At 36.7% G+C, this 18,407-nt stretch overlaps 1 protein-coding gene across 7 annotated transcripts in view; it reads right to left on the bottom strand.

Moving 5' to 3' along the window:
* The window catches only part of LOC106876441 (protrudin), a 95,527-nt gene that overhangs the window by 37,513 nt on the left and 39,607 nt on the right, over nt 1-18,407 (bottom strand). The window lies entirely within an intron of this gene.

Here is an 18,407-nt window from a genome sequence, read left to right as displayed (position 1 = left end):
ACACACATATATACATATATAAACACACATATATACACGCATATATATATACATACATATACACATATATACACATACATATACATATACACATATATATACATATATACACATACATATACATATATACACATACATATACATATATACATATATATACATATATACACACACACATATACACATATATATACATATATACACACACACATACATATATACACATATACAGACACATATATACACACATACATATATATGCACACACACACACACACACACATATATACATACATATATACACATATTTATATACATACATACACGTATATATACACAAACATATACATACATTACATAAACGTATACACACACACACACATATACACATACATACACACACATATATACACATACATATACACACACAGATACATATACACACATACACACACACACACACATACATATCTACTACATATGTGGGAAATTCTGTCTGTGGGTGTGTTTGTGGAGTTGTTAGTTAACTCCTCCTACATCGTTTTATGGATTTTGATGAAACTTGACACATGAGTAGAACTCATGTCTGGAAATCTCAAGGCATACTCAGATAGTTGAAAAAAAAAATCGATAATAGGAGCCCTGGAATGGATCCTTATATATAGTCAAGACAAATAACCCATTCATATTCCTAAATTATTTGGTAAAAATGAAATCGAGTATGCTTATTTCTCAGTATTTGAACTGTTAGAGTTATTTTCACAATTTATCCAGTACAACCCTTAAATAAGTAAATAGTATTTTCCTAAACAATAGATCCACTTATTTTGGTTAGTGACTTATTCACGAATATACTAACACTAGCGCCCCTGAGGGTAATATTCTCTGGGAATGTACAAAAGCCCTTTTCATTTTTTATTTACTTTGAATTGTTATTATCTCATATCTGATTAGCCTGTTATACGAAACATGCTTCACAATTTTAGCATGTATACCTTGGGAATGCATTATAGCTCTTTGCGGGGCTACTTTATTTGAATTCTTACTATCGGGTAACTAATTTCATGTTATTACATAACTGACTTCACAATTTGGGTATTCATAACTTATTGGGAATTCCTAAAAACAAGATCCTGCGTAAGACAGTTTGGTATTCTCTGTAAACGCACAAAAACCATTTTAAGGGCTACATACTTTGTATTGTTGTTATTGGATTAGCAAAACAATTTTGAGAATGGAACCCAGATAAGCCCCACTTTCCCAGGAATTACATCAGTTAGTATATACATTTATATATAAATAAAGGTCGTACCCTCATACTTGCAATTCTAGTCATACAGAGCAGACATGTTAAGAAGGAGAAATGTTCAAATAAGCAACTTGATCTTCTCTACCCAACTTTATTTCTCACCTCACTTCATACTATATGTTATGTAGTAAAGTTAAGCAATCCTAATGTTCAATTCCGTTTTTCCTTCCATAGCTTTAATTCTCAAAAATTTTATCTCACTCCTATTATGTCTAAAACCTTGCTAGCTACGTTAAGCAATCCTAATTTTATTTTATCCTGCTCATATTATATCTAAAACCTCACTTTCTTCCATGCTCTATGTTAATACCTTTTGCATTGTTTGGATATCTTATATGGCCTTACATCTTGGGCATGGGGCAGCCATGCTGCTTGGTCATTCATGGTGCGTTTGTCCACCCCCCCCCCACACCATCTGTACCTGAAATCTTTCTCCTAGAACCTCTATCAGAAACTTATATGGAATACGTTCTCTTTCTTTCTCTTCCACCTCTATCTAGTAGGTAAACGTGGTGAGTGGTGAGTGTGAAGCGAATAAAATGACGGTGAAGTAAATGCAGGTTGAATTTATATGATATGTCTGGGAAACATTCATGCAAGCTTTCTTTTCAGATGCAAAATGCTGTCCCCCATTCCTGTGTCCCTCGGTCCGTGGACACATTGAAAGGTAGATCTAGTGAACAGAGGTGTGTAGATGTGTGTTGCATCCAAGAAGGTGGAGAGGAGGTTCTGCCAGGTTTCTCGCAGGCAAAGAGCATGGGTATAGGGAACAGTGATGGGGTTGGTGGTGTGGGCATACTTCTTGCTGAGAAATAGGTTGATAAGGTAATTGCGGTAGTCAGAGTGTGTGATAGAACATGTAAGCTTAGACTAGTTTTGCAAAGTGAAACAGCAATCATTATCTCAGCCTATGTCCCTCAACTGGGACTACCTGATGAATAGAAAGACCAATTTTATGACAACCTTTTGCAGACTACCTCATCGACAGATGACAGTAACCTTCTCTTTGTGGCTGGCGACTTCAATGGACATGTTAGGCAACAGATTTAATTCCCATAATGAGGAAAGAACCAGGCTGCTGGAGTTCTGTGATGCAAATGACCTTATGATCTGCAAAACTAACTTCAAGAAACCTGCCAGTCACCTGTTCACCTATCAATCTAGTGGGTACACTAGCCAGATTGACTACATTCTCACCAGAAAATGGGAAAGATTGTTGCTTAAAAATGCCAAAACTTTCCCAGATGAAGAATGCACCCTTCAACATAGGTTAGTCATTAGTGACTTCAGAATCAGGGTTAAAAGGCTCCCAAGAAGACAACTGGTGTGGAAAAGAAAGGCCTGAAAGGTTAAGGATTCTATGAATGGTCAGAGATTTAGAGATGTGTTACTTGAAGCATTTGACAAAAAAATGAAGAGGACACAGTGACATATAATGTAGAGGACAACTGGAGGTTCCTACGGGACAACCTGTTGAGGGCTACTGACCAGGTCTGTGGCTGGTACAAAATCCTTTCTCGACCTAAGGTGACAATAGTGGTAGAATAATGTAGATGACAGGGCCATTAGAGAAAAGAAACATGACTGGAAGGGCAGTGGAAGCAAGGAACTATATCAGATAGCCAAAAGGGAGGCTAAGAGGCAGTTATATTTATTCAGGGGAGAAACAGAAAAGAAGAGGTTTGTTAATGTTCTGTGATGTGAGCACCAGAGACTAAGTGTTTCAGACTGCAAGACAGTGTGTGAGAGAGAATCGTGATGGTATAGAAGAGAAATGTGTCCATATGGATGATGGTTCACTTGCATTTAATGATTCTGCAAAGAAAGAGACTTGGAAATGTTATTATGAAAGGCTGCTAAATATAGAGAATGCATGGGAGAAGGAGAGTTTGCCAAATACAGACCCAACTGCGAGACCAGCTATCCGAATCAACAGTAGCTTGGTAGATAAAGCAATTAAGGGTATGAAGACAGGGAAAGCCCCCTGCCTATCAGGAATCACTGGCAGAGTAGGATATGACCTAGTCACCTGTATAGTAAATCAGGTTGTCCATAAGGGAGTCATATTGCTACAAAGGCAGAGATGATGCCTTGGACAGAAATAATTACAGAGGCATCAAATTGCTGGACCAAATGATGAGAGTCACAGAAAGGGTCAATTAATTAGGAAGGGAGTTAGCATAAATGAGATGCAGTTTGGACTGCACTGGTTTGGTCATGTGATGTGTATGAATGGGGACAGCTGCATAAAGAAATGCTGAGCTCTAATTGTGGAGGTAATCTGTAGAAGGAGTAGACCCAGGAAGATGTGGGACAAAGTGGTGAGAAAGGATCTTCGGATGCTGGGCCTCACTGAGGAAATCACAAAAGACCAGGAGTTGCAGTGATTTGCTATACTTGAGAAGACATGTCAAGCTAAGTAAAATTGCTGTTATTCATACATACAGGCTCGTCCTTTGCAGGTGCTGGTGGCACATAAAATGCACTTGTGCCAATGCTGCATAAATGCACCCATTCTGGTGGCATATAAAAAACACCCAACACATACAGTAAACACACTGTAAAGTGGTTGGTGTTAGGAAGGGCATCTAGCTGTAGCAACTATGCCACAACAAACAATTAGTGTATGGACAGCCCCCTGGCTGACTAGCTTCATGTCAAACTGTCCAACCCATGCCAGCAAAGAAAACAGACATTAAACAATGATGATGATATAATATGCATGTGTGAACACACACATGCATTTATGTATGTATGTATGTATGTATGTATGTATGTATGTATGTATGTAAAACTCATTAGGAAACTTGTAGAACACTTCATTTGTGTCACCAGTAACACTCTTTTTAGTGAAAGTTAAAATTGAAGCTCACATTTTCTATGTACATTGTTTCACTATCAGCAATCAAGCTTGTTATAGCTAAATTACTTTAGTGAACAGCAGAAAACATTTTTCCATCCCACAGAAATCAATCAAAATCATTTGTTATTTTACATTACTCTGGTTGAATTTACCTTTTCTACACAACACTGCAAGGCATTTAGTGACATACTATCATTTCTAGCACTCCAGGATTGTTAAATCTAGAACTTAAACTTCCATGGTATGAACTAATTGTCAACACTCCAACAAACCAATTACTTTCAATGCAACTCCACTGTCCAGTACTATTACAAATAGTAATACTATCATCACCATTTCCCAGCAGAAGTCAATGAGGGAGCCTCTATGTGGATTTTTAACATACTAGAGGTAACAACCAAATGTTCCTCAAATTACACCTTATTGTCTTAAAAAAAGAGGGGAAAGCAGGGTAGTTATGTTTGGATCACCTTTGACCATACAATTGTTTCAATTAGGGCCAGCTTCAGATTAAACCCAACATGGCCAACAAAATTTAACAAAACCAACACAACCCAACAAAAGAGTCACTATGTAGTCACTCAATCTGTTGAAATAGCAGCCAAATTTCACTCAAATCACTCTCAACAATTTTTTTTAGAAGATGAGGAAACACTAGACATAGTTGTGAATGTACTATAGCTAAAAAAAAATACAAGGTCGCGACTGAAATGATTCAATCACAAGTCTCTTAAACTAAGACTTACCTAGAGCTAGTCAACAATAAGCATCACTACTACCTCCATCACCACCACATTTGTTTATAGCTATAGAAAAAAACCATCATGAAAGACAGGATATAACTTCATCAAAAGACTGACCATTAGGAAAATGTGTGTGTGCATGTGTATGGCAGGGAGTTAGATATATTAGAATAATAGTGAATAAGAATAAAAGAAACAACAGATGGTTGACAGTTGTAGAACTGATTCTAGAGATAAAACAATTACTGAAATAGACGCAAGACAGGAATATTTTAACATAATTCTTTCAATTAGTCACCAACCAGTTAATAAGCTAAATATTATGAGAGTTAACACAGCAGGTGGTGGACCACAGCTGATGATCTCTACATTCCTCATTCGATTGTTTTCAAAATCATTATCCTCCCACCTGAACTCCACATTACACATAATGTGTGATGTAAGTGTTATATATTTTTGGCATATTCGTTTTAGGAAAAAAATAAATGCTTATTAAATCTTCATTGGTAACAATAATGATCACTAATTATAATTATCAATTAACAAGGTTAGGAGAAATGACAACACTGGATAAAGGATTAATATAATTGAATATATTGAAGGATTTAATCCCAATTCTGCAAAAGAGAACTATTTTTCAAACAGAATAACATTGTGAAAGGATGTTTTGAAATGAATTCAAGAGTAATTATAAGGAATTTGAAAAATATAGATGTTAGCCTCTTTTAATTTCGTTAACTGTAAATATATAGTTGTGTATGTCCTAGCTGTGCATGCAGACAATCAGCAAATATTTTTGTACATTTTTTTGTACTTTGGGATTTGCTAAGTGAAGCAACATCCATATATGAATATCAACCTCATAGCTTGAAAACATTAAAAATAATTTTAAAACATAAAAATAAAACAAGGAATAAATATAACAGTATTTGTTTTATTCATACATATATAGACAATGACCTGACCTTAACAGAAGATGGGAGTAGCTAGATAGTAAATGAGGACAATTGTTAAATAACTCTTTAGCAGAGTGTCAGAGAAGGAGGTATTTGACTATTTGTGGAACACACATGTTTTCAGAGTATCCATACATGAAATGATACTGTTTTAGATAAGAGGTCACCAATTCATATTGTCATCCACTCTTCTATTGTACTGTGCCCATGATCTAGAGCAGAGCTTCTCAAGTGGGGTCCATATGACCTGGGTGGGGGTCTATGTAAGATTTTGCTGTTAAAACTTGTGCAATAAATTGGTTATACTTCTACAATACACAAAATATTTTCACAATTTTTTTTTAATACAATTCCTAATAATATTTAATTATAAAAATATGAAACTTTTTTAAACATCATATGTTTATTAGGGTCCAGAAGAGTAAAATAGAAATCAAAAAGGTCCATAGGCAAAAAAATGGTTGAGAAATACTGAATGAGAGATACTCTCATATAACTCAATCCACTTAGCTACATGGAACTACTGTAGGTAATGATTATCTCACCACTATCAACAACAACAATACTACTGCAAAATCAATGGGATCTTGTTTGAAGTGGAAATTAAAATTCCACCCATGTCAGAGAGGGGTGGGCTCTGTTCAGCCAAAATATCCTTCAATAAATTATAAATTACATGATGTTAATGTCATTAGTAATAATTCTACACACATTAGGTTCTGAAATCACTACCATTAAGTATTCTAAACTGCTGCAAGACATACTTCCAGTTCCAGGTGCATGCAGTACACATTTGTGAAGTTTTAATTATATAAATGGTGTAGTGTGGTAATTAAGACATATTGCATCTATAATGCTATCATTTAGTTCCTCACCATCCATAATCAAACAAATCTACATTACTTCAAGAGTTTGTCTAAAACTACATTACTAAATGTGTCTTTTCCATATTTAACCCTTTAACATTTAAACCAGCCATATCTGGTTCAAATATTCTACGTGTTTTATGTTTAAACCGGTCAGATCTAGCCTAACACATCTAACCAACAATATCATTCTCAAACAAAACTATCAAATCAAAATTTCAAAAATCTAAGAGATAATGCATGATTAATTCACAGCAATGTGAATAAATACATATTGCATTTGACAGAGTAATCTGAATGCTAAAGGGTTAGGGTGGGAATGATTTGAAGGAAATTTCGCAGCTATTTCTAGCAGGTTGAGCAACTATGTAGAGATTCTCTTGATGGCTTGAGAGAATATCTAATTTGCTGGCTTGTGTAGTTAAAATCTGAACTGGTGACTGTACTGAAGAAGGGCACTGATGATAAAATCAGGTTAATACATTTGAAGTAGCTGGTAGATCAGCTGACTTGAAAGTTTGAATCTCATGCAGTTCTGCTGACACACTTTCATTTTTGCTATACATTAGGCACATGTATAGTTGTGTGGTATTGGGTTCAGTCCCACTGCACAACACCTTAGACAAGTGTTTTCCACAATAGCTCTGGGCTGACCAAAGCCTTGAGGAGATTTGGTAGACGGAAACTGAAAGATACCTATTATATGTGTGTGGTGTGTGTGTTTGGGTTTGACCCACCACCACTTGACAACTGGTATTGGTTTATTTACATTATTGCAACTTAGCAGTCTGGCAAATAGAGACTAATAAAAATAAATACCAGGTTTAAAAATAAGTACAACATAGCCACAGTCCAAAGGCTGAAAAGAGTAAAAGGCATGTTTTGAGTTCAAGTGAAACAGATGTGATAGCATTTAAAAAAAAAAAAATTGTTTAAACTGTAAGAAACTGTGTGAGAGGACAGACAGGACAGTAGTCAAGAACTAAGACCCTTGTATGTCAAACACATCTTTTGGTTTTAATACTGTTTTGGTGAGGGTGACATGCTAAAGGCACCCGGTACACTCTGTGGAGTGGATGACATTAGGAAGGGTATCCAACCACAGAAATCAAGCCAATACAGATTGAAGTCTGGTGTAGTTCTCTGGCTTACCAGTTCCAGTCAAACCACCTAACCCACGTCAGCTTAGATGCTAAATGATGATGAGGAGGAGGAGGAGAGTGGTAAATTAGCAAAATCATTAAAGGAGGATTGACTTTAAATCCCACCTACGTCAACTTTGTCTTTCTTCCTTTCAGGGTTGATAATATTAATGCATCAGTGACATAGTGAAATTAATATAATCGACTGTTCTTTTCTCACAAATATGAGGTCATGAGTCTGCCTAAGAAATGAGTATTGTTTGTTGGTCGGTGGGTGGGGGTGAGTTTTTGAGAACGCATAATTGAATTATTGATATTGAGAGGTTGGTAGGAATGGCATAGTTTATTATGGATCTTATACATAGCCTGGTTTTCTGAGCAATGCACCAGAAAATGTTCATGATCAAATCAAGTCTTGATGAAAACGGGAAGAAACATTGTCATGTAAAAAGAACATTCCAAAATGAGTATGAATAAAACTTAACATTGACTATAAAATAATGAGGATATGTTTTTTTGAAATTAGAAACAAGGTCAGTATTATATGACTGAATCTACCCTCATATACCACGACTAATTTTGCCAATGCTTGTAGGATGAAAGGTAAAATTCAAATGGAGTTTGAACTTACAATATTAGATATTGGATCAGATAGCACAAAGTATCCCATCCAAATCTATAGTATTTACAATCTTACAACTGTTCTCTGATAATAAGACATGACTTCTAACATAGGTATTTTTGTTGGGAGGGTAGAGTAAGTTAAAAGTAACCCAAGTTTTTAATTGAAATTTTATTTCATCAACCCTGGAGGAAATGAAAAAGTAAATTTGATCTTGGCAAGATTTGAAAGCAGAATGTAAACTTATCTGGTTTTGTTTGGAGGGGTGGATTGTCCGTCCCTCCTGTTGGCTTGGGATGTTTCCAGCAGCAAGTCACCAAGAATTCTCTTGGTGAAATTCCCTCAAAAATCTTCAATTTCCTGTGGGAATTGGGTTTTTAAGTGTGTGTATATGTTTTTTATTGTTTGAACAATTTGTATGTGTGCAGGTAGGGAGATTGTGGGTGTGACAAAATCTTCTGATATTATGTTGATGTGTATTATTATTATGTACTTCATCAATTCCTTGTTTTTGTGCTTATTGCCATGTAATTTGTAATGCTAGTCTTTTTAATTTGTGTTTGTTGTTGTTGTTGTTGTTGTGGTGTTGGTTGTGGGATGGCTTGTGTTTCAGATGTTAGAGGTGGTGGTGTCAATGTAGTGTCTGTCAAGGCCCAAAATTTTGTGGGAGAGGGATAGTTTATTATATGGACCCCAGCGCTCAGCTGGTACTTATTTCATCAACTCCAAAGAGATGAAAGGCAATCTTGATGTTGGCAGCATTTGAATCAGAACATAAAAGTGGACAAAATGCTGCTATGCAATTTGTCTGGCATGTTAATGGTTCTGCCAGTTCACTGTCTTAATGATAATAATAGCTTATATTGAAAGTAGGGCAAAACAAATACAATCTTTAAAGTACACTAACAAAAATATATTTTGGGATGTACATAATACAGCAAAATTCAAATGACCACAAAATTGTTACCTACCCCACATACACCTGTACATACAAACATATACTAACATACATAATTAATTACTCTAAAAATTACTTCTCTCTTGTTTTAGATGTATTTTAATTCCATTTTTTATTCTATAACAGATTTTTAAATAGACTATGTAGGTATACATGTTCAATATTGTAACTAACAAATATGGTCTTCAAAAGACAGAGACAGTCACTGAAATGTGATCATGGATATTCAAAAACCTAAACAAGTCTATGCCAGGTCTATGTTCTCTCTTAACTCCAAAGTATAGGAAAAATTTGAAGATTAGCTTGGTGGTCCATACCAAACTTTAAGAGCTCATTCACCTAGTAAATTGAAATTTAAACAACAAATTACAGGCAAATTTAAGCAAACCATGAGTAGGCTGTGCACATGTATAAGTGCTGGGATTGAATATATAAATGGTACACTAAATGAATAAATTGTTTAATGAACAGTTTTTTGTAATGAAAATTAGAGATGAAATTTGCAACAGACCATGAATAGATTATGCTGGGAGAGTGTGTAAAAAACCAGGGTTCAGTTCCACTGCATGGCACCTTGGACAAGTGTCTTCTACTACAGCCTCAGACTAACCAAAGCCTTGTGAGTAGATTTGGTAGACAGAAACTGAAAGAAGTCCATTGTATATATGTATGTGGCTGTGTAGTAAGAAGCTTGCTTCCCCAACCACATGGTTCTGGGTTCAGTCCTATTGCGTGGCATCTTGGGCAAGTGTTCTTCTACTATAGCTTTGGGCTGGCCAAAGCCTTGTAAGTGGATTTGGTAAACAGAAACTGAAAGAAGCCCATCGTATATATAAATATATATATTTTTGTGTGTGTCTGCGTTTGTTCCCCCCTCCATCACTTGACAACCGATGTTGGTGTGTTTAGGTCCCTGTAACTTAGCAGTTCAGTCAAAGACTGACAGAATAAGTTCTAGGCTTAAAAAATAAGTCCTGAGGTCGATTTGTTTGACTAAAGGCGGTGCTCCAGCATGGCCACAGTCAAATGACTGAAACAAATAAAAGACTATGTGCATGTGTCTTTATGTCACAGTAAGATAATAGTTCAGTATAAGTACCAGGCTTTTAAAAAAATAAGCACAAATTCAAGACAGTGCCCCAGCATGGCCACAATCTAATGACTGAAACAAGAAAAAGACAATGGTTCATTAATGCCCACGTATATATTTCATGTGACCTACAAATTTTCATATTTTAAATGGATAGAAAATAATACTTCACATTTTTTTTTTAAACATAACCGTGAATCCACAGAAGACAAAGGAAGCGCACGCGCACACACACACACACACGCACGCACGCACGCTATTGACAAATGGGCAAATAAACACCATTTCATGCGTTTATGTGTTGTTTGGGTGTGGCTTGCAACAGATTACTCCTATTTATATCTATTTCAATTACTCGTGTAACAAACAATTTGGCTAATAAACAAAGCTCTGGGAAAGATTGTTTGTATATAGAGATCCCATTGTATTTATAATGGCAATAACACAAATTTGTAAGGAAGGAGTATTATGGTTGATAGAATCTACTACTGCTACTTACTTGACAAAAGACAATGTTGATCTGAATGGGATTTGACCACTATAGAAACAGAGAAGAGCAACACTATCAGCTCACATGTCCCGTACATGCTCCTGATAAGGTTTTCGAGGAGGATGGCAGTGACAACGTGGATAATAACAGCAATAACAATGTATATAATATTAATCCTTTTTACTATTTGTACAAGGTCTGAAATTTTGAGGGAGGAGGCAAGTCGATTACATTGACCCCAGCACTTATCAGCCCCAAAAGGATGAAAGGCAAAGTTAACCATGGTAGCTTTTGAATTCAGAATGTAAAGACAGATGAAATGCTGTTTAGCATTTTACCTGGCATGATAAGGATTCTGCCAGCTAGTCACCTTAAAATATAATGCTAATAATAAAAATATTTCCTAACACAACTACACAGTTGTTCAAACTTGGGGAAAGGGAACAGTCCACTATATTGACCACAGTATTTGATGGGTACTTTATTTTAGTAACCCCAGAAAGAGTAAGGCAAAATTCACCTTGGCAACATTCACAAAACATTTTCTCCAATACCCTCATGATTCTGCAAAGTCACAACTATAATAATAATAATCCTTTCTACTACAGGCACAAGGCCTGAAATTTTGTGGGAGGGGACTAGTTGAATGCATCAACCCCAATGTTTCACAGATACTTAATCTATTGACCCTGATGGAATTTGAACTCGGAACATAGTATAAAGACAGACAAAATGCCGCTAAGCATTTCATCTGGTGCGCTAACGATTCTGCCAGCTCATTGCCTTATAATAATAATAATGATGATGATGATGATGGCCAGCAGCTTCAGGGGATGGGGACAAGTTGATTACAATGACCCCAGTGCTCAACTGGTACTTATTTTAACGACCCTGAAAGGATGAAAGGCAAAGTCAATCTCGGCAGAATTTGAACTCAGAATGTAAAGACAGACGAAATGCTGCTAAGCATTTTGCTCAGCATTCTAACAATTCTGTCAGCTTGCTGCCTAATAATAATCCTTTCTATTAATGGCACAAGGCTTGAAATTGGGCGGGGATACTAGCCAATTACATCAAAGCCAGAGTTCCACTGGTACTTAATTTATTGAACCCAAAAGGATGAAAGGCACAGTTGACCTCGGCGGAATTTGAACTGAGAATGTAGCGACAGGCAAAATACTGCTAAGCATTTTGCCCGGTGCGCTAATGATTCTACTAGCTCACCACCTTAATTATAATAATAATAATGATGATAATAATTTTTTTTATTGACCACTGAGGGTTTACATTAAGAAAAAAAGCATTATGGACGGTGTGGTGTGGTGTGGTGTGGCGTGGCGCGGCGCGGCGCGGCGTGGCGTGCCTTCTGGGGGAGGTTCCTTTTCTCATTTCCTCTTCTCTGATTACAGACATGCTCAGGGTAGGCCCGTTCACTCACACCATTCTTGTCACTCTCATCCACCTTCCAGCAAACTGGCTAGAAGGCAACACTTCCCTCTTTACCCTTATTTCCTTTTCAAGTGAAACTCGAAGGAGTTGGTCAGGGATTGGCCAGAGAGAAAAGTGTTTGTCTTCAGCCCCTTTAATCTCATCTACCATACAACCACTTTCACCATGGCCACTAGGCACATAAGGACACCCTGCCCTTCCTGGTTAGAAGGAAGGCGACATGGCGATCTTCAATGAGGATAATAATTTCTTGTACAGGTACAAGGATATAAATTTTGAAGGAGATATTGTCTATTAAGTCAATGCCGCTACCTGACTGGTACTTTATTTTTATTCACCCCAGAGGGATGAATGGTACAGCTGACCTGAATTTGAACTTGGAACATAAAGTGCACAACATACCAAAGGCATTTTGTCTGACACACTACAATTCTACCAATCCACTGCCCTTGTTTCTAAAAATTCTTTTTTAATAATTAATTATAATATTTATTATTGATCTAGTGCACCTGAGCACTGTGTACAATAATCTCATTATATACATTTAATTAATAATGATAATGTAGCTGATAGCATTGCTGTAATGCTGTTAGTAATAATAATAATAATAATAATAATAATAATAACAACAACGACAAACAACGGCTGCTGCTATTACTGCTGATGACGGTAACCTTTTGAAAGGGATTCTATCTCCAATCCAGAGTCTCCAGAGACAGCAGTGTATTAGATATTATTTCAGCTAAGTTTCAAACATCAGAGACTCCCATGTTCTGATGTTATTTCTGTTTTGACATTTACGACAAGGCTAAGGGTGGGATATATTTTTTGAAGCAGATGTGCGCGCGCGCGTGTGTGTAAGGGAGTGGGTATATACACTAGAAATCTGAAACAGCTTTAGTATATGTCACAGTATGATTCCATACATTTTTATGGAAATAGGCAACAGTTATCAATGCTTGGTAACCTAGCAATGGACTTTACAAAACGTGCTCTAAGACTTACATGAGGCTGTTGTTGTTCAGTCTAAGTCAGCTCTGATCAAGCAGGCCTATGATTAAAGATCTCCAGCCGAGACCATCTACCTTTTTCCTCTGTACAAAGAAACCAGGACTGTAGGGTATGCTATGAGGGAATATGTTTGCTACTTCTAGCAAATTAAGCAACAACATAGAGGTTACCTATTTCAACAGGTCTTTCTATTAGCTGTATTTATTATGTACATAGATATAGCAATATTTATGCCAAGTCAGGTAATTAGTAACAGCTCAAGTTGTTTACACTAAGTGAACATCATCAATATTGGATATAGCTGTACAAATAAGATATTCTTTTACTGGTTTCAGTCACTGGACTATGGCCATGCTTGGGCTTTATCTTCAAGTGCACAGTTGATTATATCAATCTCAGTACTCGACTGATACTATTTTATTGATCTCATAATGATAAAACACAAATTTACACACTGAGCATGCTTAGAACTCAGAATGCAAAAGGGACATGAGTAAATACGACGAAGTATTGTTTAATGCTCTTCCAATTCTGCCATCCACTAATAATAATTATAATAGTAAAAAAAAAAAAAAATGTTAATATGGTTTCTTACACTGTATAAAAGGTACACATTTATATGATGGAATAAAATAAGCAAGAGTTAGTCCTAGTACTTGAGTGAAACCTAATTTTATCAACCCTGAAGGGATAGAAAAGAAAAGTTGATTTCAGAGGGAATAGAATGCAGAATGTAAAAAGCCAGAATAAATACTGCAAGGCATTTTTTCCAGTGCTCTAACAATCCTGCTAACTCTAATACTTTGTTCTTTATTAGCCCCAAGGGCTCATTCACACAAACTTTAAAACATGAGGTTTACAAACTATGTTGGGTAAGTAAAAGACAAAGTTATAAATATAAAACAGACAGGATGGGCAAGGACATTATTACAATAAATGTATTAAAAATTAATAAACTCATATAAAATTATAAACAAATCACAACAATTAAAACAAGACGTGGTCAATGCCAGGTCCACCTGACTGGCTTCTGTGCCAGTGGCACATAAAAAGCACCATCCAAACGTGGTTGATGCAAGTACCCACTGACTGGCTCCCATGCCAGTGGCATGTGAAAAGCACTATCCGAATGTGATCAAAGCCAGTCCCACCTGACTGGCTCCTATGCCAGTGGCATGTAAAAAGCACCCACTACACTCTTGGAGCAGTTGGCATTAGGAAGGGCATCCAGATTGGAGTCTGGCGCAGCCACTGGCTCTCCAGACCTCAGTCAAACTGTCCAACCCATGCCAGCATGGAAAATGGACATTAAACGATGATAAATTTTAAAACATATAAAAGAAAACATTTTGGGTAATTCTCTCTTCAGTGTTATTCTGACCAAACCCAAACAGGTTTGGTCAGAATGACTCATGATATCGGTCACTTGCTGTGTCTTGAAAGTGAAATATCCAAATACGCTAGGAAAAGAAATCCCTCACACACTATGAAATTGCACAGTAGTAATTCATGGACTAATCATGTAGTTTTGACTAACAGTCTATCACCCAACTGCTCCACAAAATTAAAGCCCATCTTTTCTTCACTTAAAATATTGCTGCTCCCTTCATCCTTCAGTTCAATTAATAGTGCTATCATTTCATTATTTTTAAAGAATTGGGAACATAGTTTATCATGCAGGAAGATGAGCTCCTCACATTTTCCTGATTTGGAGGTATATTCTTTTCCTTCAGGTTATTTTTTTTTATTTTTCTTTGTTCTTTTTATTATTTTCAACAGACTGCAACATCTACTTATGACTGGGGGAGGGGTACACAGCAAGGTACACAGCTTTAACTGATAACTCTTTCCATTGTTCATATCTGATAACATTTATTACATTTCTTCACTGCATAATGTGTAGCTAATGCTGCAAGAGGGATTGGCATTGCAGAAGACCTGATATTAAACAACTGTGATTATGTTAATCTTGTGACTGGATGATAAAATAGGAACATTTATCTAGTAGTATTCCTACAGAGTATATCATCATCATCATCATCAAATGTTCATTTTCCTTGCTGGCATGGGTTGGAGAGTTTGACTGGAGCTGGTAAGGACAGGAGCCACACCAGACTCCATTATCTGTTCTGGCATGCTTTCTCTATGGCAAGAAGCCCTTCCTAATGCCAGCCATTCCACAGAGTGTACTAGGTGCTTTTTATGTGGCACCAGCACTGGTATCAATCCGCTGTGGCATACTGCTAGTTAATTCACAGGCTAGAGGCTACCAAACTAATAACCGCTATCAGTGATATCCAAATCTCAATCTAAATTGAAATCAGAGAAATCTGAAGGTCATGAGTTCGCTCCTCACCTGGGGCATGTTTTAAAAGGCAGTGCTCCAGCATGGCCAGTCAAAATGACTGGAACAAATAAAAGAATATATATATACAGGGTGTGGAGAATAAACTGCCATCTAAATTACACAAAAATGAAAATAACAGACATCTCAAAATTACATAAAAATATCTTGAAATACTAAAGACTAAATAAAATTGCCACTGGCTTCAACCACGGTCTCCAGACAACTTCAGAATCTCCTGCAACTCTCCTGGACAGTCTCCTTGTTTAAGCTGGTGAATGCCACCATAATCCTTGCCTTCAGTTCATCTTTGGTGTTACAAGGAGTTTTGTTGGTCTCTTGCTCAACTGCTCTCCACACATAATAATCAAGAGGGTTGTAGTCTGGGGAGTTAGGTGGCCAGATATTAGGAATGGTGTGGTCACAGAAATTGTCTGACAGCCATGACTGCGTTTTCCTGCTTGTGAGCACGGTGCAGAGTCCTGTTGTCAGACATAGAGTCTTCCAGCAGCCATCCTCTTGACCCAGGGTAGCACTACCTCCTCCAGGCACTTGGTGTAGGCCTCAGTGTTGAGTGTGAGGCCATGTGGGAGATAAATGGAGGCATAACGTTGCCATCACTAGTGATCACTCCAAACACCATGATGTTGACTGGATGTTTGATTTTCATCACTCTCGGTATATAGCCTCAGATTGTCACCCAAACACTCTGAAATGTCTATATTGGAGCTTCTGGCATGAATGCCAAGCAGTACAGTATGTCATTTCCAAATTTCTGGCAGAGTGAATTGCATCATGGTACTGCTTTTCTCACAGACAGTGCCCAACTGACAAAATCAAAAACAAACGATGCACATGCACGAAATTAAAAATATAAAATGGTGACAATTTACCCATCAGACCTGTCATGCCCGCTTACGTTTTAGTATCACGCTATATTTCATGTTGAGAACAATTTAGGTCTTATTAGACACAAGATGTGATCTATTTCTAGCACATTGAATGTCCACGTTAGTGGTCAACGTCATATATAAAAATATATATATATATATATATATATATATATATGTATGTGTGCATGCAAATAAATAAATATGCCCATAGGTTTGCTCAATCAGGTCTGACCAGGGGCTAAAACATCATATCGTTTCAATTGAAGCAAGGAAGGAACCTCTAACTTGCTACAAACAGCCATACTTATGAAATGCTGAATAGAAGGTTGGGATGTCCCTTAAGCATTTTTTGGGGAAGCTATCTACAATTGATAAATAAGCCTGTTATATATGATTGTGTCAATGTGCTGAACATTACACTTTTACCATAGCCTTGGGCCAACCAAAGCTGTGTGAGAGGATTTGGTAGACAGAAACTGAGAGAAGCCCATGGTATGTGCGTTTGTGTGAATCTTTGTGTCTGTCCCTTCACCACTGCTTGACAACCAGTGTTGGTGCGTTTTACATCTCCATAGAACAAGTATTAGAATTTAAAAAAATAAGTCCTGGAGTTGATTTGTTACCATTCAAGGTGGTGCCCCAGCATGGCCAGAGTCAAATGACTGAAAAAAGTAAAAGATATATGAAAACACGTGTGTGTGTGTCCAAACTACTTTATAACTAGTGTTGGTTTGTTTACATCCCTGTAACTTAGTGCTTTGTCAAAAGACTGATAGAATAAGTACCAGATTTTAAAAGAAAATAAGTACTGGAATAACAATTTGATTGACTAAACCCTTCAATGTGGTGTTCCAGCATGGCCACAATCCAATGACTAAAACAAATAAAAAGGTAAAAAGTATAATTGTTCATAGTACTCTGATTGTTGAGAAAAGAAGCCCCACCCCCTTAAAAGATGCCTTGCTTGTATAATTTTCATGCTTGTATAATAGTCTTCATTCTCTGTTGAGAGGGTGTGGCTGCTTTCTCTAATTGCCATTTTGTGAATGCAAGTAGAGAAAAGTAGAAGAAAAAAAAATGAAAAATCTAAAATAATATAAATAAAATAAGGTTGTTTAACAAACTTCTCTTCTGTACCCCATATGGATAGACTTCTTGTCTGAAAACAAATCCTATAAGTTATTTTTTCATGGAGTTGAAGCTTAAAATCCAGAACCTTGAAGCTGATTTCAAAACACATCTAAACAGGTTAACACCAAATAACATTTGTTTCTAAAATAGGAATAGGGTTAGAAATTTAGGGAGGAAGGAGCAGATTAGTAGGCACAGACATGGCTGTGTGGTAAGAAGCTTGCTTCCCAACCACATGGTTCCGGGTTCAGTCCCGCTGTGCGGCACCTTTGGCAAGTGTCTTCTACTATAGCCTTGGGCTGACCAAAGTCTTGTGAGTGGTCTTGGTAGACAGAAACTGAAAGAAGTCCATTGCATGTGTGTGTTGTGTATATATACCCATTGGGTAAAAAGTGTAAACGCATATATAAATATACATATGTGCATGTATGTGTGAGTGCGCATACATATTAATGTGTTCGTATATGTGTACAAATGCATGGATATGTGTGTATGTATACATATATATATATATATATATATATATATATATACACACAC

This window comes from Octopus bimaculoides, chromosome 18 (genome assembly GCF_001194135.2).
Source record: "Octopus bimaculoides isolate UCB-OBI-ISO-001 chromosome 18, ASM119413v2, whole genome shotgun sequence".
Lineage (NCBI taxonomy): Eukaryota > Metazoa > Mollusca > Cephalopoda > Octopoda > Octopodidae > Octopus > Octopus bimaculoides.
Note: the sequence above shows the minus strand (reverse complement) of the source record. Positions and strands in the feature narration are given on the sequence as shown.